Source organism: Theropithecus gelada, chromosome 7b (genome assembly GCF_003255815.1).
Source record: "Theropithecus gelada isolate Dixy chromosome 7b, Tgel_1.0, whole genome shotgun sequence".
Lineage (NCBI taxonomy): Eukaryota > Metazoa > Chordata > Mammalia > Primates > Cercopithecidae > Theropithecus > Theropithecus gelada.
This window is the reverse complement of record NC_037675.1, coordinates 34,584,288-34,606,770: the sequence shown is the minus strand read 5'-3', so window position 1 is coordinate 34,606,770 and position 22,483 is coordinate 34,584,288. Positions and strand designations below refer to the sequence as shown.

Genomic DNA, 22,483 nt, shown 5'->3' with positions numbered 1-22,483 from the left:
GAAAAAGAGGAGGAGGAGAAGTGTCTGGTACTGTGCTAAGTGTGTCATATGAATTATCTCCAGAAGTCAGCACAGCAGTTCTGTGAAGTAGATTCCACTATAATTCCCATTTTATAGATGAAGAAACTGAAGAGCATAGAGTAGGGAACCTACTGAGACACCCAGTTATTACATGTGAGAACTAGGGCTTGCACTAGACAGTTGGTTCCAATATCTATGATCACATCCTAAATAAGGACATTGGACTGCCATCTTAAGCAATTTCTACATCTGTCATAAGTGCTAGTTTTTTTTTGCCATGGGTAAAGTACGATATTAAATAAATTTATCCTTCACAATGACTGACATAAAACTATTTTACATTATATAGGAGACAAAACTAAATATGGATGTATAGCAATCTTGATCAATTGACAACAGACTAAAGTTATTTGGGAGAAGAATAAAGGGCACAAAAATAGTTTTCAAATTGAAACCATATGAATTACTATATGTAGGGGAAACACAGATGGGGAAAGTAAGGCAAAAGAAGATTGAAACTATTTAAGAGGGTAGGAGAGAACAGGACCAGGCACTCAGCTACAGACAAAAGCTCCTTGTTTGGGGAGCCAGTCCTCAGATTATCATGGAACTCTCACAGTGTAGACTCCTCTTGTCTTTTACTGCATCTCAGTGCTCCCCCAAATTCTATATTCTCCAGAATGTCTTACTGGAAATACTTCTGCAGCATTTCTCTTGAGTTGCATGATATCCATTTGAGTACAGGTTTATAAACTTCATAAGTATTGTCTCCTCTTCCTAATAAAGCCAGTGGCCCAGCAAGGCCGAATAAAGTCCAAACACACGTGTTTGTTCGCCTACTTTGTTTATTTTATTTACTGGCAAATATTGCTTAAAAAAATTATATTTTTTGGCCGGGCGCGGTGGCTCAAGCCTGTAATCCCAGCACTTTGGGAGGCCGAGACGGGCGGATCACGAGGTCAGGAGATCGAGACCATCCTGGCTAACACGGTGAAACCCCGTCTCTACTAAAAAATACAAAAAAACTAGCCGGGCGAGGTGGCGGGCGCCTGTAGTCCCAGCTACTCGGGAGGCTGAGGCAGGAGAATGGCATAAACCCGGGAGGCGGAGCTTGCAGTGAGCTGAGATCTGACCACTGCACTCCAGCCTGGGCGACAGAGCGAGACTCTGTCTCAAAAAAAAAAAAAAAGAAAATTATATTTTTCAACTTCGAAATTAACAAAAGGGAACGTTAGAACATGTATTGGCATTAAAAAATAATTCTTAATTTTCTAAAGGGATTCTTTCTATGCTCCACTGAATGACATCTCCAAATGTATTTAAAAGGCAACATAATTTATTAAAATTGCATTTACATGTAACTAATTAGAAATTTATACTATTCTGTATAATTATATTACTATTTCCTAAATCATTACTTCTGCTGACTTTATTCAACAGTACCTTTCAGTTATTATATTCTTATCTTTTATATACACATTCATTTAATCAAGAAAGTATCTGTTTATAAAATTTATTTTGCAAATAAATTTGAGTAAATCAATTAATCTCTAAAAGTACATAATTCACTTTTCAGATGGGGGCACTCAGAAAATCCTTTTGGAAAGTGAATTATTATGCTATGAAATAATTAGTAAAACATCCGATTGCTTTGAAAGTAAAGATTGTTGTTATTTGGTTTTATTAAAATAGAACATATTTTTAAGAGAAGAAAACAAGATGCCTCATTTTTCCATTCCCAAAGAAGAGACAATAAATCACCTGAGGCCTTATTTCTCAGGTATTTTATGACTGTCCCTTAACAGATATTCCCTCGTTCCCTTGCTAGGTGCCTCATAACCACTCACCCGATTCTAAATGGCAGCTGGAGAATCTATCACATTTCTGATAATCACAGATTTCAGGATGTGATCCTTCTTGTGTATTTATAAATGAAAATATGATCAGAAAATAAAAATAAAAAGACATAAAACATAGAAGTCCAGGGGCTTAAAAGATAACATCAGATTTTTAAGCTACTGAACATAATGTCCTTCAGTAGCCCATTGAAATTTTTGCCTGAGTTTTCAAGCCCACATTTTGAGACTTCCATGCTGCATCGAAAATACATTAAGCACCAGCATGATTCTCAGTGGAAAACTAAAAGAAATTATGAGTAGGTAAACCCTTTGCAACAATGATATTAGTTCTGATAATAGGTTGGCATTACATAGCTTAAGATTCCTGTAAGAGTCATGTATGTCTGATTTAGTTTGCTTCTGTTTTTCTCTTACATGGTGGGTTTTTGTTTTCAGCCTACTGAGAAATCAGAAAATTTGTAAAAGATGATAAGGTTATTTCAATCCAAAAGATCAAACTCCTTGAGATGTTACTTAGTTTTACATATTTGTCCCATTTGGGAGATGGAAAAATGAAGCGTGAAAATGTGACCTGACTACCTTATGGGTGAAGTCCATGGTCAAGGCAGGATATGGGACCCAGATTCTCAACTGTTGGTCTATAGCATTGTCCCTCTAGATTTCTCAGATTCCAGTCATGTTGTTCTTATGTCCGTTTTATCTCCTTTCCACTCATCACTTCACACTGCTAACCTTCATCTGACCTTCATATTTGTTAGATTTATCTGTTTCTTTTAAGTTTCACCATGGCCACCTTACTCTAACATGGACTATCTCACCACTTCACCTATCTTTCTAGGTGAGCGGCTCTATTCGGGTCTCTCCTATGACAGTTTCTTTCTTGCATTTCATTCTATATCCAGTGGCTTTAACAACCTGCCCTCAGCATTATTAGCTAAGCTAAAAAAAAAAAAAAAAAATTGAACTTTCTTTTCTGCTGCCCTAGCTCAATGCTGTAGAACTTTATACTTCTGGAACACCTTTTTACATTTCCTTCTTCCCCCACTTCACGTTCCCCCATTCATTTATACTGGTTCTCAAGTTATATCAACCCAAGGTAACTCAGGCTTTAGCTACGCACTCAGGTTGCGCCTCATTTACTGTTAATATGTGCATGTTACAGAGAGTCATAAATGTCCTCAGTGAGTGTTAACTTTTTATGAAGAAACAGTAAACTCCTGGAAGTCAGGGCTGTGCTCTAACACTCTTGTGATTACATGGGAGGGACTAAAAGAAATGCTGTCAAATTATTTCCATAGTTTTTTCATCTGAGTTACCCCTCAATCTGGGTATGTTTCATGAGGTTCTAAACTCTGTGGGTACTCTAAGAACAGGTTATCTCATCAGAATATTTCCTCCTGTTGGCTAGAAGTTTAAGTCTAAGCCCTTGTCATGCCAGCCATTCTTTAGAAATGGGAATTTAAACATTAAAAGAATGGAATTAAACTGCCCACACCTTGACTTCTTTTAAGTTTCTAACCTATGAGTTTTAAGCTGATTCTGAAAAAATTTAAATGTGAAAAGTGCTTCCCTGTAGCTCTCTCTCATCTCTATTGATCCTTTTTTTTTTTTTTTTTTTTTAAATAAACATCCATCTATGAACAGCATTCAGCAACTTTGTTCTACTCTGTACCCTTTTGGCAGTCTGGTGAGAGCTGCATACAATGTTTTTTAAAATCATATCTTCAAATGCATAAAATATTAGGATTATATCAGAAACCAGTTATACTGAAATCCGGTTACCAAAATATCAGAACGAACAAACATGATATAGTAAAATATGCACTTTGCTTATGTATTAAATAACATCTAGTGTTGGGTCTAATAACTATAAAAATTTTGAAGTAGTGAAATTCCAAGATGTCTACAAGAGCAGTAATGTAATATGAAAATATGTGTGATTTCTATTGGTGACAAAAGTACTGCTGATATTACTGTGGTTTATAGTCTACATTAATAACAGAAAGAAATGCTAAATTTTACTTAGAGATTAGTGAAATTAAAGTTGTGTTTTTCCCTCATCCAAATTCATTGGCTCCCTACAGTCTATCTACAGACTCCATGTTGGTTTATGGACCCCAGGTTAACAACCCTTAAACTCTGAAGAAGGCCAACTTTCCACATTTTTCTAACCATTCTCAGCTATGGCACAGTCATCTGGAATAAGCATGAAGTAATTTCTTCAACTTTAATCCACTACTTTTCTTAAATTGCTACACTTAGGTTTTCAAAATGCCATTGACATCTGCCCCTTTCTTTGCTGACTACATATGTATATAGTCTCTTTAAAATCTTTAAGTTTCTCTTGAATCCAGGTGTTGTTCCCCTTTCCAATAAATCCTAACACAAACTGGAAAGAAAAAGAAATTTCTTTCTCTGCTATGGAATTACAGATTTACATTGTAACTAAACATCTACTAGATCAAGTATTAATAACTGGTATGCCATTAGCTCATCTTTTTCCATTAAGATCAATTCTTAGGGGATTATTACATATTGTGTTTGCTTAAAGATATACCTTTATTAAAAGACCACTAAGTAAGAATACTTACATATACCAAGAAACTGATTTATAGTTACCCTAATTTATGTTCCCACTGTGAGGCATGCTAGGTGATTTCTCTGTCTTCTCACTCTGAGGTTGCAGTTCTCTGTTGTACAGTACCAGATACACTGTAGGTGCGACTGGAACCTTGAAGAGGTCAGGTTTATTTGAGCGAATGGTTTCTCTTCTACTGGCCACACAAGGCATGGCTCTTAACTCATTCTTTCTCTGTCCTTCACCAAAACTGCAAATAGCCTTTTACAATTACACAGTGTTAGAACCTAGAACCCCTCAACCCTCAATAGTAGCCTAGACCTACAGAACAATTATTCACTTTCCTCCCACTAACCCACATTAATAAGTAAGGTGTCAGAAGACTAGGGCTTTCTGTAGTGGTTAGAACTTACCTAGGGTTCAGTACAGCATATCTTCTCGTATTAAAAAATCAGTAGCCAAAAAAAAAAAAAAAATCCCTTTAAATATCTAGGTCCAAAGGAAGCAGTGAGGTGAAGAAATATATATGTATTTTTAACTAAAATCAACTAGTCTATTTAAATGCCTTTCTTACTTCAAACATTCAATGCTCTTTATGTGCTTATTGGATAGAACTATTTTGAAGTTCTGATTTAAGACAGGGATTTCCCTATTAGTTATAACATGTATCTATAATTATTTTAAAAATAATGTCTGTTTTGTTTTTCTGTCACATGACATATTATCTTGATATCCACTATGAATTTTGCATTTCTTTCTGAGTAGAATCTTGAACATTTGAAAGGTGCTAGGCAGAAATAGAGAAACAAAAACGAAAAAAACAATGATTTCAGAGAGCAAGGGTTAGGGTAAAACAACCCGTTAAATAGTGCATATTGTTACTCTGTTATTTCCAGGATTAACATAAAACCAAACTAGAAGCATAAACATGGAATATGATAGACCTAAGAAGATAAACATGGTGTAACAATATTTACATTGCATGGACTTCAGGAACATAGCAAAGTCCTGTGCAAATTCGACAGCGACATAAAAACCTCATTGCTTCTGTACAAATCAGCCTCCTGGGCACAAGCTCTTCAGAAAACATGACGGAGCCTTTTGGGATCATCATTTTCACGTTTAGAGCTGATATTATGAAAATCTCTTATAAAACAAGAGAATACCATTTCAGCTTCAATTTATTAAATTTTTTTTTTTCTAAACATAAAACGCAGTTCCATTAAGGGTGTGAGAAAATGGACAATCTAATACCATGCTATGAGAAAGTCAATTTGTACCATCTTTCTGGAAAACAATTTGTCCAAATGTATGACAATCCCTTAAAATATGTTGTCCTTTTGACTTCATTTCTGGAAATGTATCCTGAGGGTGTAAGAATGGGTACATATATAAAAATTTTGCTGCGAGTATATTTGACAGGATAAATACAATTTGCAGTATACAAAATTAGAACGGACCTAAATGTTCAATAATCTAAGCCTGGTTAAATAAATGGCACATCTATAGAAATAAACGCCATCTAACCATTAACAGTACTTTGTAAGTGTATGTATTAATACTGAAAAAAGGTGGCTGGGCATGGTGGTTCACTCCTATAATCCTAGCACTTTGGAAGGTTGAGTCGGGGGATGGCTGGAGCCCAGGAATTGGAGACCAGCCTGGGCAACATGGTGGAACCCCATCTCTACTCAAAATGCAAAAAAAATTATCCAGGTAGGGTGGCACACACCTATAGTCCCAGCTACTTGGGAGGCTGGGGAGGAAGGATCACCTAAGCCGGGGGAGGTCAAGGCTGCAGTGAACCCTGATAGTGACACTGCACTCCAGCCTGGGCGACAGAGTGAGACACTGTTTCAAAAAGAAAAAAAAAGCCCACAATATTTTAAATTTTACAAAAGGGCTACAAAGCAGTCACAAATATAAAACAAACATGTAAATATAAATACATTGTGAAGGATCTCAGAAAATATACAGCACATTTTTTACAATATATCTTTTTTAATGGATGTGGTGTTTTTTCTGTTAGTCTATAGTGTTCAAATTTTTGTTGTGAATATGACGCTTTTGTAATTAAAAGCGTATTAAAACATTTTTAATTAAAAGACTTGTCAAGGTATAAATTAATTACTGCCCATATGAAGTATAATACAAATTTTTACTTTACTAAAACAAGTACAAGTCCCCCATTTTGCCTCTGAAATATCAGCTTTATTCAACACCTTTGGCTGGGACTCAGAAATGAAGGGGATAACACATTTTTCTTTATTCTGACATGCATTTCCATTAATTACATGTTTTCGCTTGTGTTCATCAACAGTAAACTTCAGGGTAAGTTTTTCCTACCAATTTTAAACAGTTCTGCATGGCCAATTTTCAGGTCTGTCAAGAAAAGCCAAGACTAATATCCCAGTGTCATGTTTATAGCCATCTGTGTAGAAACAAAATCAGGTTTGGACAGCTTTTATCTTGCTAAGGTTCACATATTTTGATGTGTGGGATGAATACTTGGGTTTAGAAGCATAAATGGATTAACATGTTTGGCGGGGCTGGTGGGGGGTAGAGGAATAGGGGAATTTCTTCAAAACCAGCTCTTCCAAGTATTGATGGAGAGTAATTAAAATGAAGTAAGCCACCTTGGGGTAGCGGGTGCGGTGGAGGGCGGGTGGGGGAGGGGACTGACAAAGCGAGACAAAGTGTGGTGGTTCTAGGTCAAAGGTGGAGCTTCCCATAGATATGAATAAAAACGAGATTGTTCTAAGAAAACTTAGAGTGGGCTAAGCAATTTTGTTTTATAGTCATAAAGATTATTTCCTCAGTTGTAAAGAAATGAGGCAGCAGGCAGCTACACCTGGTTCTGCATTGCCGCGGGGGATGGAGGGGAACTACCATGGCTGTATGTCTGCATCTGCAGGCTGGGTGCACGGGTTGCTAAAGGCTCTCACCAGCCTTTAAAGCCCACAGGTCTCAGTTAGGCCTTTAAAATACACCTGCCATCTGGCCTCACACAGTTCCCCTATCATTATTTCCCTCTCCCCTTATTGGCCTGGGGTCATCTTACAAGGGAATTATTAAGCATGGGATTAGGTTCATAGCAAACAATGATTGTTTTACTAACATACCGGAGATATCAGCTTTACATCACACCTTTGGCAGCTTCTCCCTTTTGCCCAATTAATAAAGAAGGCATTGATTGCTCTGAATTCTCCATCCAGGAAGCTGGTTCTCTGACCCCTAGTTGCTTTGTGCATACGTAAGCCCATTCAGCATTTACCTGGTTTGTCCAATGGCCAAATTCTAGATCCTGGAACATTTTAAATATATTAAAAACAATTACCATCCATAGCCAGTGAGTCTATAAACATTGCGACAGCAGCTTCAAAACTACCCAGTAGAAAGGTTTAGTATTGTATGAGTAACAAAGGTATATTCGTAAAACAGTTTGTCTACAAAGCACAAAAATGTAACTTCAAATTATTTTCGAAAGTCTGAAATAAAACAGAATAACTTTATAGGAGATCCATATGGTAAACCTACAAGATACCAAACATCCAGATGCTTTCAAACATCTGCATTTCTGCTTGAACTTTTCCATTGTTCCTTGACGTTTGGCTTCATGGAGCTACAATAAGGCCTTTACTTCCAACTTCGGCAGCTTTCAAAAAAATTCAAGGAAAATATTTCATTACACAGTTTATTTTTGATACTCCCAATTTAAGGCTACCTTCCTTGTTCTATTCCTCACAGTATTATTAAGTAGATGCCTAGTACATGTTGGTCAAATGAAGGAAAAAAAAAAAAAGATGACCCCCTCATTAAATGTACAACTGAACAGGGAAACTATTTGAGGACAATTCTATTATTACTAATAGCATGTCTATGAACTAGGGAGTACATTTATTCTGAATCCTTCATTCTATGCATCCATATTTCATCAGTCTTTATCATCTTTCATTATAATATATAGAGAGCCTGAATAATTATTCTTGTTTTACAGGTGAACATTCCTGAGGAACTGAAATATGAAATCTGTCAAGTCACATACAGAGATCCTGTAGATCATTCAACTGCCCATCCCAAATCATCCAATAAAATATGATGCTTCTCTAGCTGTAGAGGTTTATTATTGAAACCCAGTAGAGATTTATTTCTGCATTTATTTATTTATTTTGGTCTGAATTACTGAGATGTGTGAATAAGAAGACTTATATTTGAGACATACCCTAGAATTCATTTTCTGCATAAAACCTGTGCAGACACCTTCACTTTTCCATCAGGGAGGCGAGAGCTCACTTTCTAGCTGGTGTTGGTTGCTCTGGATAAAACTGGAATCATAACAGAATCTACCTCATTAGGATTGTTGAGAGTATTGAGAAACCATGTATGAGGACTTAATATTGTTTCTGGCACATAGCAGTTGCTCAAACAGGTATAACTTGCTGTTGTCATTAATGCTCATACTGCTGACAATGAGCTTGGCAAATTAGTCTCAATAAATTTAAGTTCATTTCCACTTCCTGCTATGTAGATGCTGATAACATTTGAATTCCCTTTAATTATTTTAATGTGTTGTTCTGTGAGAAAAGATAACCCTGTTTTTTTTTTCTCCCCCTGTGGTTTCATTAGATGATGAATAAATTGGGCCAGTAAAACCAGTCTTCCTAAATGACCTCTGATCCTAGTCATGCCTCCTCTTGGTTGATTAAAGTGGAAGATTGAAACAGACTTCAGAATTGACTGACCCATTAGAAAACCCCTGATTGCGGGATTATTAACATGTGAGCAAAATCCTCTATGGAAGTTGGAAGATATTCAGTCAGTCAACAAATATTTGTTTAGTGCCTACGACAAGCCAGGCCTTTGATGGCTCTTTTTAAAAAGGTAGGATAGCTTATTAGCCCCACTGGTCAAATCCCTGAGTGTGCAAAAGATCGGTGTTGGGGCTGGTCATGGTGTCTCACGCCTGTAATCCCAGCACTTTGGGAGGCTGAGGCAGGTGGATCACCTGAGTTTGGGAGTTCCATGCCACCCTGACCAACATGGAGAAACCTCATCTCTACCAAAAATACAAAAAATTAACCAGGCATGGTAGTGCATGCCTGTAATTCCAGCTACTCAGTTGGCTGAGGCAGGAGAATCGCTTGAATCCAGGAGGGCAACAAGAGAAGGAGGCAAAGTAAGAGAAGGTTTAGAACTCTCAAAGCAGCAAAGGGAGCTGTGAGCAGTAATGGCCTTTAGAAAGAACTAGAAAAAATATGCTATCCCAACAGTTTTCTAAGGCCCAGAAGTAAATTCCAAACTCAATAGGGTATGTTCAAAATTGGCACAAGCCTGAAAGACACTGCATCAGAGATCAAAGATGGGTTGTATGTGGCCACCAAGAGTCCTTTCCATTTGCCTTTGGAACTGGGGGAAGGATTTGTTAGCCAATTCCCCTTATACAGGTCAGTGCACCTGCAGGTTCAAAATTTCAAGCTTTTAAAAGGACTATGGCTCAGGGTCTGCACAGGCATTCTTGGCCAACAGTGTTTTAATTTTCTCTGTCCCTAAATGAAGTAAAGCTATGTGGGGCTGTTGTTGGCTGAAAGGTACTATTTACTGTGACATTTTAGAGAAGAGAGAATGTCATATCAGTCCCAGTTTATCCCTTCCCCTTCACCCCCTCACCCCAGTAGGAGAGTAAGTCTCAGCATTGGTTGACAACCTCTGAAAAGAAGGGGCATGGGATATGAGATGGAATGCAGAGGTAGAGTCCTGGCTTACCACTTCCTAGCTCTCTCTGTGTTTCCATATCTGTCAAATGGGCATAAAATCTTCATACTTAGCCTTACAAGGTTACTTTTACCATCAAATGAGAGGTATAGGAGCGTGCTCTGAAACCTCCCCCCTCTTTATGGACCATAGAGTCTGTGATGGGCTGTCCCTGGCTCTAAAGATAAAACAATCGTGAAAAATACACCCTAAGCCTCACAAATCTCAGAAAGCAGAGGAAGAGATCTGAGAAGAATGGGTTTAGATTTTTCATATTGGTAATCTGAATAGGTATGAGTAATTCCCGGTATAACTATTTATGAAAATCACATGCATCAAAAGTACTCAGGGAAAGACTGAGCCCTTCTTTATCCTTGAGGAATTGCTTCACTTTGGTAATTATCATTAAAGAACACCACATTTCCGCAATGGTCCTTTGGTGTTAGCTTAGATTTGAATGTACCTACCAAAAGTTTCATCAGCTACAATGTCTTTACTTATATTGATACAGGTAAATCTTTACTTCATGGCTTTGGCCTTGCACGTTGAAGAGCTTGGGTCCTGCTGACACGTTTTTAAAAACAGGAATATTAATTTGAGACTTATTTTCCTCCAGCCCATTCAGCCACTCATTCCCAAATCTCTTTCAAAGAGAAGGACTCAAAAGGGGTCAATCTAAGGCTTCAGTTTTCTGCTGAAATTTCTCTGAGGGCCTACTCTCTGCTCTTTATTTGTATAAACATGTTATAATAAGTGAAAGATACTCGGGACTGGGTAGGAATGTCTTGCAAACAGCAGGAGATGCTAAACATTGTTTTACTCTCGATTCGTATCAGAAGAGGGCATTTTTAAAGTGGTCCTTTCTGATCATCATGTTAAAACAATAGAGGTGAATAAAGGTGAACATCTGAAAACTGGACCTATCTCCTGCAGGCAGGGATATTTCAATTTTTTGTTTTATTTATTGAGATCTCCCTCTCCTTTACTTAATGTACAGAGCCAAGTTATTTCACACTGCCACCAAGCAGTAGCTTTTTAAATGATTCAGGGAAGTATAGCTTTCATTTAGGTTTGTGCCCTCCAGTCTGTTTATACTGGTCGATACACTTGTCTGAAAAATATAATGGATTAGCACATCATTCAACAAGCTAGTCAGAAGGCAAGCTCAAGGCGACAGACACCAAAAAGTAAATTACAGTCAGTAGTATGGGTAGGCCATGCCTAGAGCTAGGAAACATCGTATCAGCACAAAACCTGTATTCTCTGAGAATCGTGGTGGAACTGAAAGGGATGAAAAATTTACACTCAAATATAATAAAACAATCAGCTCTACAAATTCATATGGTACTATAAACTGTGTGGTTTATGACGCCGAATGCAAAGGGAATCTGGCGCTACAACCATCCCACACATTATAACCTCAGCTGGAAACAGACATGGATGGTATTTGTTTCATTTAATAGGCCCACTTTTGCAAGCAGGCATAGATCATGGCTTACTTTACACATTCCATTTAAATATTTGCAAAATCCAGTTTGCCACAGGTTTGTATTTGGCAACCCAAGGGTTGAGGTGGCTACAAGGGACTTGGGGGGGCTGCTACAAAGAATATATTTATTCCTTCTTACCTTCCTCTCTCTCCCCTCACCCTCTCTCATTCTTTCTTTCCTTCCATTTTCTCTTTCTCAGGAAACGAAAAGCAGTATTGATATACATTCTGAAGGTCTTAAATGTACATGTTCTATATTATCTACTTTGACGTGAACAAAATCATTACTACAGTAGATACATCTAGTTACAATTATTAAACAGTTTTCTAGCTTATAATCATTTACTGTTAAAAAGAACAATTAAAAGTAGATTTTAAAAGCCCAAAGGCATTTAAAAATTTTTCACCATAAAATAAGCTCCAAACAACAAAGCAAACAAATCATTTCTCTTACCAAGAGCTCACTGAAGGACTGTATCATCCTTAGACCCTGTACCTCCACATGAATATTCTTTTTACCAATTATGTTCTAATTGTACAAAGACACAAATGAGGCAGAAAAGGAATGTGGGAGCCTCAGCATTCAGAGAAACATTAGGAACAATTGGAAAACCTACAAATTAAAAGAGACCTGGCAACACTACTTTGCATGGGCTGCTTATATGTGATTTAAGAGTCACGGAAAAGGAACTGAGGGTTTCAAAGTCTAAAATATTACAGAAAATACTTTCTCAATTTTTTCCTTTCAACTCAAATCATCAGAGTTAAAAAATAGGAACAACGAATACAATCTATGAATCTCGGATTCTGTCAGTGTTAGTGGATTCAATCATCAGTTAATAGTCAAAAGCTAATGGGCAGGATTAATACAGCAGTGGTTAACTAATACTAATACAGCAGTGGTTAACAAGCTATGTTAAATGGTAAAAGTTAATTGCATGATGTGTTGGTCTACAATGGAATCCATTACTCTCCTTAGAATTTCCTAGGATTTTTGTCTTGGGGCAGTACCTCCTAACATGTTTGGTAGAAAAGAGTCAGAATTATTCTGGTCTTGACCTGTGACTGCCCTCTCCTGCTTTGAGCTTTCCTCCTGCCTGGCATCACTGGTACTTCAGCATCCTTGTCCCTTGCACCACTGTGTGCATGGACCAAGGCTGACCAATTCTAGCAAAAGTCACTACATATTCTTGGTCCGGTTTCACCTTTACCAGGTGAGAGCCACCATGAGTTCAAAACTGGTCTCTCTCCTTTCCCCCTCCCACCTCCAAAGTCCATTCCCCTACTTCTCCTCAGCAGAAGAGGAAGAGATAACCCTACTTATTTCTCAGGTGCATGCCTTTCACATCGTCAAGCTTATTCTTCTGAGACCTGGGTTCGATGAGGACCCCTCTCTTGAGTCTTTAAATACATCTTTCTATACACCCCAGCTTCTCCACTTAAAGTTGCCTCAGCTTAAAAATGAGATCCATCAACACTTTCTCTCCCTCAAACTACTTTTCACCCTCCCCTTGGTCCCTCCATCCACCTCACCCCCTTTCTGTGCCACCAAACTGCTTGGAAGAGAGGCCAACATTTGCTGAATACATTTGGACTTTTGGCCCCGCAAGCCACTGCATTTGGGCCCCAGCCTTCGCTGGTGCTAGCCCATGACAGTCAAATCATGGAAATCTTTGAACTGATGGGTCTGATGGCTTTTTATCTTTCCTTATAGTATTTTAGCTTTCAGACACTTGACCATATCCTTTCTGAAAGCCTTTTTTCTTTGCATTTCCTAACGATAACTTCTCAGGGTTCTTCCTGAGAAGGATACCAGCCAGGTCGCTTTCTGATCATTTGTGTTGCATAGTATATGCTGCCTTCTCTTCCTCTGCCTGTCAGTAAACTGAGATTTTCTCAGGCTTGCCTTCTTAGCAGCTCACACTCCCTGTTTCCTAAACTACAGGTTTTTCTTGGTAATCTCATCTAATTCCTTTGGGTCCAGGTATAATTTATATGCTAACCACTTCCCAACCTGGAACTTTGAACCCAACCTCTCTTGAGCTCTGAAGCCTGTCCATTCAACAGATGTCCCATGAGCTTCTCAAATGCCACATGTCTAAACCTCCAAACTAAGTTTTAAAAATGTACTTCCTTCTTGCTTTCCACCACATTTGATTGGTCATCATGGCATTGATCTTACCGGAAAAAGGCTTCTCAAATCCATCCCCTTCTTTTATTTCCACTGGTGTGCCTTAATGTCATCACCTTTCACCTCTTTTCTGGACTATTTATCAGTCTTTTAATTGGAGGATGCTTTCTATCCTCCATTTCTTTTTAGCCAGAATTATTTTTTTTCCCTAAAGCACAAATCTAATATTGCACTTTTCCCTTTAAAATATTTTACAGCTCCCAAGGGTCTAAAGGAAAAATTCCAATTTCCTTAGCTTACTCTGACACCCTTTCCAAATTGGCCAAGTCCTAACTTTCCAGACTCATCTCTCCCATAGGAAATAGCTTTGTATATATGCCTCCCTTGGCCTGGAATACTACCTTTCCCTTTCCTACACAGAAAATGCCCTTCAAGCCCTTACCAAAAGCGTTACTTTTTCTTCAGTAAATTCTTTGCAAACTTCTCCAGGCAGAGTTAGTCATCCACATTCTATTTTCGTGATTTGTAGTGGATCTCTCCATTGTGACCATGACATTCGGTATTCACTAAAATATTTGAGACTTAACACTCATAGGTCATCGTAGCTTGGTTGCCATGTTTAAGGCATCTTGTAGGCACCAGCTCCTTAAGGGCAGGAACTACGCCTTAGTTATCAATAGCCTCAGTTTCCGGCACAGTTTTTGCACATGTAGGTCATTCAGCAAATACTAGCTGAATGCTGGCATGCATGGATGCAATTAACAGTGTGGTGAGTGTCATGGGAACCCTGGGTTTGGACCTGTTTTATTGATTACTAGGCCCTACTACTCTACTGAATCTTGGAATATTTCTAAAAATGTTGAGTATCAGAATTTGCAGGTGTATCTATATAACTTTACTGATGTTTTCACAAGTTCATTTACACCATTAGCATTGTGAGAATAACTTTTTTTTTTTTTTTGAGAAGGAGTCTCACTCTGTCTGCAGGCTGAAGTGTAGTGGCATGATCTCGGCTCACTGCAACCTCCGCTTCCCGGGTTCAAGCGATTCTCCTGCCTCAGACTCCCGAGTAGCTGGGACTACAGGCATCCGCCACCACACCTGGTTAATTTTTGTTATTTTTAGTAGAGACAGGGTTTCATCATGTTGGCCAGGCTGGTCTCGATCTCTTGACCTTGTCATCCACCCACCTCAGCCTCCCAAAGCGCAGAGATTACAGGCGTGAGCCACGGCGCCTGGCCAAGAATAACTATTTTATAGTTCTGAGCAGGATGCTTAATTGTACCATGTCTCAGTTTCTCTTAACACATAAAATGAATAATTCGACATGCCGATTATGTAAAACTGTCCAGAGGTAACTAGCATTACTGGTTAACAATGAGTGCTTTGGAGTCAAGAGGGCTGGGTTTAAATGCTATTTCTGCCACTTCCTTCTTGTATGATCTTGGGCAAGCTATTTAACCTCTTTGCCTCAGTTTTCTTATCTATAAAATGGAGACTGTAAATAGTACCTAACAATCGTTAGGGTTACACACCTTAATTTATTTAAAGTACTTAGAACAGTGCCTGGCACAGAGTAATAGCTTAATAAATGTTAGTCAGGGCACCTGTTCTTCAAGTCACCCGCTTGGGCCTCTTCCAAGCATCCTTTCCTTTCTTTCTTGTTTTAAAGCCTTTTAAATTTTTTTAAAAAGTTGTGACTATTGTTAATTAGGAGGCTACAAATATGAACAGATAAGGCTCACAGAATGATTGAAATACCTCCCAGAGAAGGCACCAGGAATGCACAAGTCAATCATTAGAATAATAATACCTCTGAATTGTTTAGAATTTTATATATTTTCTGTGTATTTTCCACTTTTTAGACCCTCAGCCACCCTATGAAAGGTTTGGGAAATATAATAAATATGAATTGACTATGTGTAAGTGTCGAGGGTCAAGAAAATCAGTATTTATTCTAGAAAATGAAATACTCTTGTGAAAGAGAGTCAGTCTGTCCTTTGCATTAGCCCACAATAAAAGGGTAACGATGAGGTATCTGTGAGAACTCCAGTTATTGACATCACTGACCTATAAACATATCCCCTTCAGCATGATATACAGCACTTCAGTACCCTTGTTTTTGTATAATTGCTGTTACCAAAAGCCTTTCAATTTCAAGTGCTCAAACGAGAGCAATTCATATTTCAGATAATCGCCAACAAGGAAAACTAATTTCAAAATATTTGATCATAAAAGTTGTCCTCAGCTTCTACAGAGATAATTTAGTCAAATACTATCAGATAATCTGAAAGCAGTCTTAGCAGGAAATTGCTAGGGACTCCATCTAAGCAGCCTCCATTTGCACTTATATAAATGTACTGAAAGTGTAGGAGACTTTGACAGCCTGCCATATGTGATTTCATTCCATAGCCTACCTACTTTACCATCAAAAGTTATATCCTTTGAAGCATTGCCAGAATTACTTTACCCCAGTAGATATGTTAGATGTGCCCTTTAAAAGCCATATCATTTCTTTTCTACTCTGACTAGTTCAGGGTAGCATCTGCTCAACTAAATTCCTTTGAAGGTTAAAAATAAAATAGCCTACTTCACCAGGCTCCCCTCCCCCAGCCCTACCCCAGTGCTTATGAAAAAATGTCCAGCGTTGGATGAACTGCAGAGAGCACACATTTTAAAGAAGAAGGAATCTGAGAAATTGCCCTTTCGTTTCACGCTTAAGAAAAATGAAGATTCGGGCTGCTCCAAGGTCACTGGCCTGACTAGCAGCAGAGGCAGGACCAGAACCAGGCCTCCTGGATCCCAGTCCAGAGCCCTTTCTCCTGCTTTTCCAAAGACTCCATGTCTAACAGACAAAAGGATCCAGCCAGAAACTGACAATAGGAAACACCACCAACGGAGTGTCTTAATTTTATAAACAGAATATATGAATGCTTGGATTTCATCTCCAGGAAACATTTGCTTTTTAGAAATACTCATACTTGGCACTCTCTCTCCTCAGTACTGCTGACAGTTGCAGTCAGTTATTACACTGTTGTGACTTGGAAGCTGATGCCCCCAAACAGCTCAAAATTAGTAACGTCATGATTCAGGATTGTCTGTTTTCCCTTCAGCTTGCTAATCTATGCTTCTTTTATAATTATTTTAAAAGGCACTATCTGATTTCCTGAGCACCGCCCCAGGTGTTCTAAGTGATAATGAAAGGATAAACATATCATCCAGTGTCACAGAGCAGTTGTGACATTTTAGAAATATCTTCAGTTCAACTCTTCTAATTTCCATGTATGCTACAGCCAAGGTTGCAGGCCCATGTTTTTACTAAAGAGCTGAATGAGTCCCAGTAATTGCATGATTTACTAGTCTGCTCAAGTGAAAAGGTTTTGAAATGTAGTGGAATGGCACGGTCCTTTCTTGGTCTTTGCAAACCCGGCAACGTCAATTTTAATTAATGAACTGGAAAAATTATGGGGTTTTTAAATTATTATTTCAGGGAATTGGTTCCTAGTCTCACCTCTTATTTTCCTTGAATTTGCATCTTCTGTCCTCAGGGATGTGTAGACTTTTGTAATTCACACAGATATGTAGACAGGACATCACAAGCATGCAAAACCACTGCTGCACAGCACTTTGAAGTGACCCTGGACAACTAGACTGAACAGTCGGATCGTGTTTTCCTCTTCCAGACGACCAAGTTGCAAGCAACATTCCCATTGCACTTGGCAACCAAGGCTGAGGAGATCTGTGCTTACTAGGAGGGATCTTAAAAAGTTGTCTGCCAACAGAATCTCATTTTCCATCCTCATTTCTGATTGATCTTAAAATGGAATGCCTCTGAATACTTTAATTTTTGTGCCTCTCTCTCTTTCCTTCATTCCCTTTTGATTTTGTAGTTTAGATAACAATCTCTGTATAGACATTTAAAGCCCAAAAAAGGAACTCACCACTTAAAGGAACACAAATACCCCATCTGTATTGTAATACAAATAATCTCTTACTTAGTCATCTGGCAGGTTTTTAGCCGTAACGTTTCTTAAAGCGAGGCAAGCCTGTACATTTTATGGTGAAGAGCCAGATCTTTACCATAGATAGAGCTAGCATTATCGTTCACATTTTCTGGAAGTATTTCTGCATCTCCCCTATTTATAAGGACAAGAACATTTAGTACAAATGTTTTTTAAGTTCCTAATAAATACCAAGTTTAACAAGTAGGGACTTTAACCAGAAAGAATTATCGAAGAAAGCAGAGTAGGAACAAATACCTGAAGGTCAGAGCTATAGAATAAAACTCAGAGGTTCATGAAACCATCTCCTATCTGCATGTTCCTTAAAGCTTTAGCGCGTTCCTAGTGAAGAACCAATTTTTTATTGTTTCCATGGCAAAGCAGTGCTAAACAGGATTACCTGGGGTCCTAAAACAATGTTTCTACTGGCGAGAGAAGGCCAAGAGGGAAGGGCTTTCTTAATATAAAGTTTGCTTCTCCAAAACCTAGATGAAAATCTAAACAGCGTCTGTAATTATTTACCTGATACCCAAATGCATATTACTGACATACTTCCTAGGTTCACCAAAACCCACACATGGCCCACAGGTATCTGTGTTACCTCTGCCAAGGGCCTTGAACTGCCCTAAAACATCCAATCTAGGCCATATTTTTTCCTTCCCAGGGAAAACTTCTTTCTGCATACATTCTCTTGCTCTCAAAAAGTTTGCATAGTTATTGAAAGTAATAGATTTAATCTGCCAGCACATTAAAAATTAACAGATCAGAGAAAGTTTTTGTCTTATTATTGAATGTGGTAAATTTGCAGCTGTAGGAGCCTGAAAGGAGGAAGAGACACCCAAAGGAAAACCTGGTGTGCTGCTTTAGTGAATCATTTTGGAAATTATTTATATCTGTAGATAAAAATGCAGTAGGCATGAAAACCATATCAGAAAGAAACCAATTGTATGCATTTATAAACATATATAGGCATGTGAATAAACACATATTTACACAAAAATGCATCAAAAGATACTTTAAATAATTCAACTGCTATCAGTCTCTTTCACAATGATGATTTTAAGGAAAAGAGATTACATCTTTGGACTGTCATTCCAAAGAAGGGAGTGAGGATGAAAGATAAAAAGCCATAGGGCATCTGTTGTCTAAAACTGACATCAATTTTCAGGTTACCAGCCTAGTTCTAGAACTTATACAAAAATCTAAAGTCAATTTCCTTATGATAGTCCTACTGAAATTATCACTGAAATTGTTGCCATGTTACTTCTGTCATGAAAACCATATCTTCTTATGTAAGAGCTAAAACCCAATATAGATTGAATGTGTGTGTGTAGAAATGAAATTTGAATTTCACATGAATTTAATGATTTTATGACCTCCTTTCCAGAAGGTCAAGCTATTTCTTATTCTTCATATGAGCAGTTTGCATTCACTCATCATTCTTATAGGGTCCAAGCTAACTGAGGAAGGATAGCCAGCTTAAGTGTAGAGGTATTATTTTGCATATATTGCCTATATAAGCACCACATTATGGACAGAAATTATCTTTACTTTCTAACTTTGCATAATAAAATAAGCCATTAAATTAATACCATATAGAAAATACTGCTTGTCAGGCAAAGAAATGTATATTGCTTTCCAGAAAACCAGGGACATTACATTGCCAATGCCTGCATGAATAATACATGGGTTAATTCAGAAAAACACCGTTTCATTATTTAAAAATGAATAAATTACCGACTTAGAATGATGACTAAATTTTCTTAATCTTACTTTTTGCTCAGTGCTCTACTTCAAAATGAATCTGAAAATACTATTTGATCCACACAAATAAAATTAACCAGCTCCTTACAAAGTATTTTTTTTCTGACTTGAGATCTCCTCAACTATAAAATGAAGAATACTCCATCTTCCTTTTTTTTTTTCTTGCTCACTTTAAGTCCAGAAATTAAGAAGCAATGTAGGTCTTCAATTCATACATTTGAAAATGGTAAGCTTATGTTGAATTATCCTGAGATTCTATGATTCAGTCTAACAAGAAAAGCTCCCTGTGCACAAACTTCCTGTGTTTTAGCCTCACTGTCTGGGAAAAATATGTTCAAAGGAATAAATAAGAATAACATGATTCTCACGTACGATGACGCACACTTCTTTCATTTTTTTTCACAGATAGTGGTCTACTCTGAAGACCTGTTAAAAATCAGTCCCATTTGGGCACTGATGAAAGCATGAGGAGAGAAAGAAATGCACCTGTAATAAGAAATTAATTTGGAGTTAAAATAAGTAAAACATCCCTATGCAGTGCATTTAGGCTGAGCATAAAGTGACAGCCAGCAGATTATTCTACCGATTTCTAATGCTGGAAATTCGGATGGCATTTACTAGCATAACCTTTCAACTCTGAGCACATCAATGGAGGCCGACAGTGGCTTGAAATATGATTCCTTGCAGATAGCATATCCTCATTCATCTGACTGTGCTGCTCTGTGCTCCATTGCACAAACAGCGTCTCACCCACTTCTGAGAGGACACTAATAAAAAAGGCATCAATTTTCAGCTCTAGTACTACTGTGATCTCTTTATATGTTCGACATCCAACATTAAATTAAAATGCTGTTATAAATCCTACTTTCTGAATCTGGAATGAGTGTTGGGTTTTTGTCGCATGAGACTGCAGCAAATCTTGTCAAAAGCAAGGAAGCACGTCTTGTTCACTCAGAATTAATGTTGTGGATGAAAGAAGGAGGTAAAAGGGGTTGAATATGGTGAACTGAGGGTGTCAGAGGCAGTGGGGATGGGGCTTCAGGGTGCCAAACCAGGCAGGGTGTTGCTGCTTTCAAGAAGTGGCTAATCAAGAATTGTAATTATCAACGACAAGCTGTGTGGCAGGAAGATTACTGATCAACAGACACACACATACACACATTCATACATATCAATAGAAAATTCTAGGCATAAAAAAATTGTTGATTCCCCTGTGGAAGAAAAATACTTTCCAAACACCAACGGTCCTGAAGAAGCCCTGTGGATTCTATCAAATCTCTGCAAAGAGGCTGCCATTGGGATTCAAAGCCAAATAGCACAGGTGACGTGCTATCTGGGCCTTATGTCATTGTTACATAATTTTAAGGTTATAAGAGACATACCTTAAATCATTGGATTGTAAGAGAATAATATTACTAGATACTGACATGTATGACTTAAGAGAGTTTCAGAAGGGTTCTATGTAAAGATGACAGGGGAGAGAGGAAAAAAAAACATCCTGCAAGTACAGAGAAGAAAGAAACTGGTTATCTTTTTCCATTCTGCTCAAGGTGGCAATGCATTATAAGAACATTAGGGATTTTTTCTACTCTTTCTGGTAAAAAGATCCCTGCAAATATAGATGATCACCTAAGAACTATGAACTAAAAGGTATTAGGAGCTTCAACAAAGATACAGAGCACAGAGCTGTATTCTTCTGCCTGGCTCATTCATAATTATGGATGAAATAAAGAGGCATGTTTGCCTATTTGGAAGGGTGGGGTGGAAGGAAAAGGGGGAAGAACGAGCAGTTCAATATCTGGATCGAACAGAGGAACTTTTTCCCCCAAGGATCCTGCAGGGAGGAACCTTGACATGCACAAAGTCAGAACGTAGACAAAGTTGCCCTGGTGAGAACGATAAGGTCACCCGTGGGATTGCTGAGATTATCTCTGTCAAGCACTCGGACAGCATGCAGTCAAATGATGCATCATGCAGTCATTTTCGGGGGGGAAAAATCAATTTCTTCACCAGGTCGCTATTTGCTTTTCAAAGTGCCCTTGTAGGCCTTCACCACCAAGCATTTATCAATTTAAATGTTGTAAATTGATAATGTGCCACTGTGCCTTGTACTGTTTCTGAATTATTTTGATACTTATATTTTCTCAATAGTCTCCAAACCCTCAGAGCTTCCACCTTCAAAAGGGCATTTTTCTTTGTTACACCCAGAAGTGATGAACTTTTTATGATTAGTGTACAGGAGAAAAATGTAGACTTGCTAGTTGGGGTGGGTGGGGGGTGGTCACAGCTGCAGAAATTTATATATTTTTCTTCTTTTTTTAAAAATTAAGGTATGTGTACTTGAAATATTTTGAAAAGGGGGGCCATAAAGCAGTATTTGCATTCATTTATTAAAAGAACTCCAGTTACCCTAGCATTGAATAAATTTAGAACACCCACTGCAAAAATGCTAACACTTGGCTCCATCATTGCAATCCCTCTGCTGTGTTGAAATAATACCTTTTTTGTCTTTATATTCCAGCTCTCTAGGATGTGATGATGCCAAACAAGAGAATAACTTGTAAAGAAAGCTAATGTCTTCTCTTTCTTTAACCCCACTAAAGAAATATATATATATCTTTTACAAGCAGGGAAGTAAGAGTGTTAGCTACATACTAACCTCAACTTGATTTGCATTGAAAAACACAGAATGGAAGAGTGAGGCTTGCACTTTGGAAAAGCAAAAGAAAGACATGGCAGTTGCAAAGCATCTTTAACCTCCAGTGATTTATTGGCCCTCGGCCAAGTTATCAGGGGAATCTAATTCTTCTTTATTATTCAAATAAACCACATTTGGCACCATGGTTCCCTTTCAGAATAGCTTCACAAATAGACTGAGCTCTGTCATTT

General features: G+C 38.0%; 1 protein-coding gene across 6 annotated transcripts in view; it reads right to left on the bottom strand.

Moving 5' to 3' along the window:
* Window positions 1–22,483, bottom strand: part of NPAS3 (neuronal PAS domain protein 3) — an 867,987-nt gene that overhangs the window by 222,615 nt on the left and 622,889 nt on the right. The gene's annotated exons all lie outside the window — the stretch shown is intronic.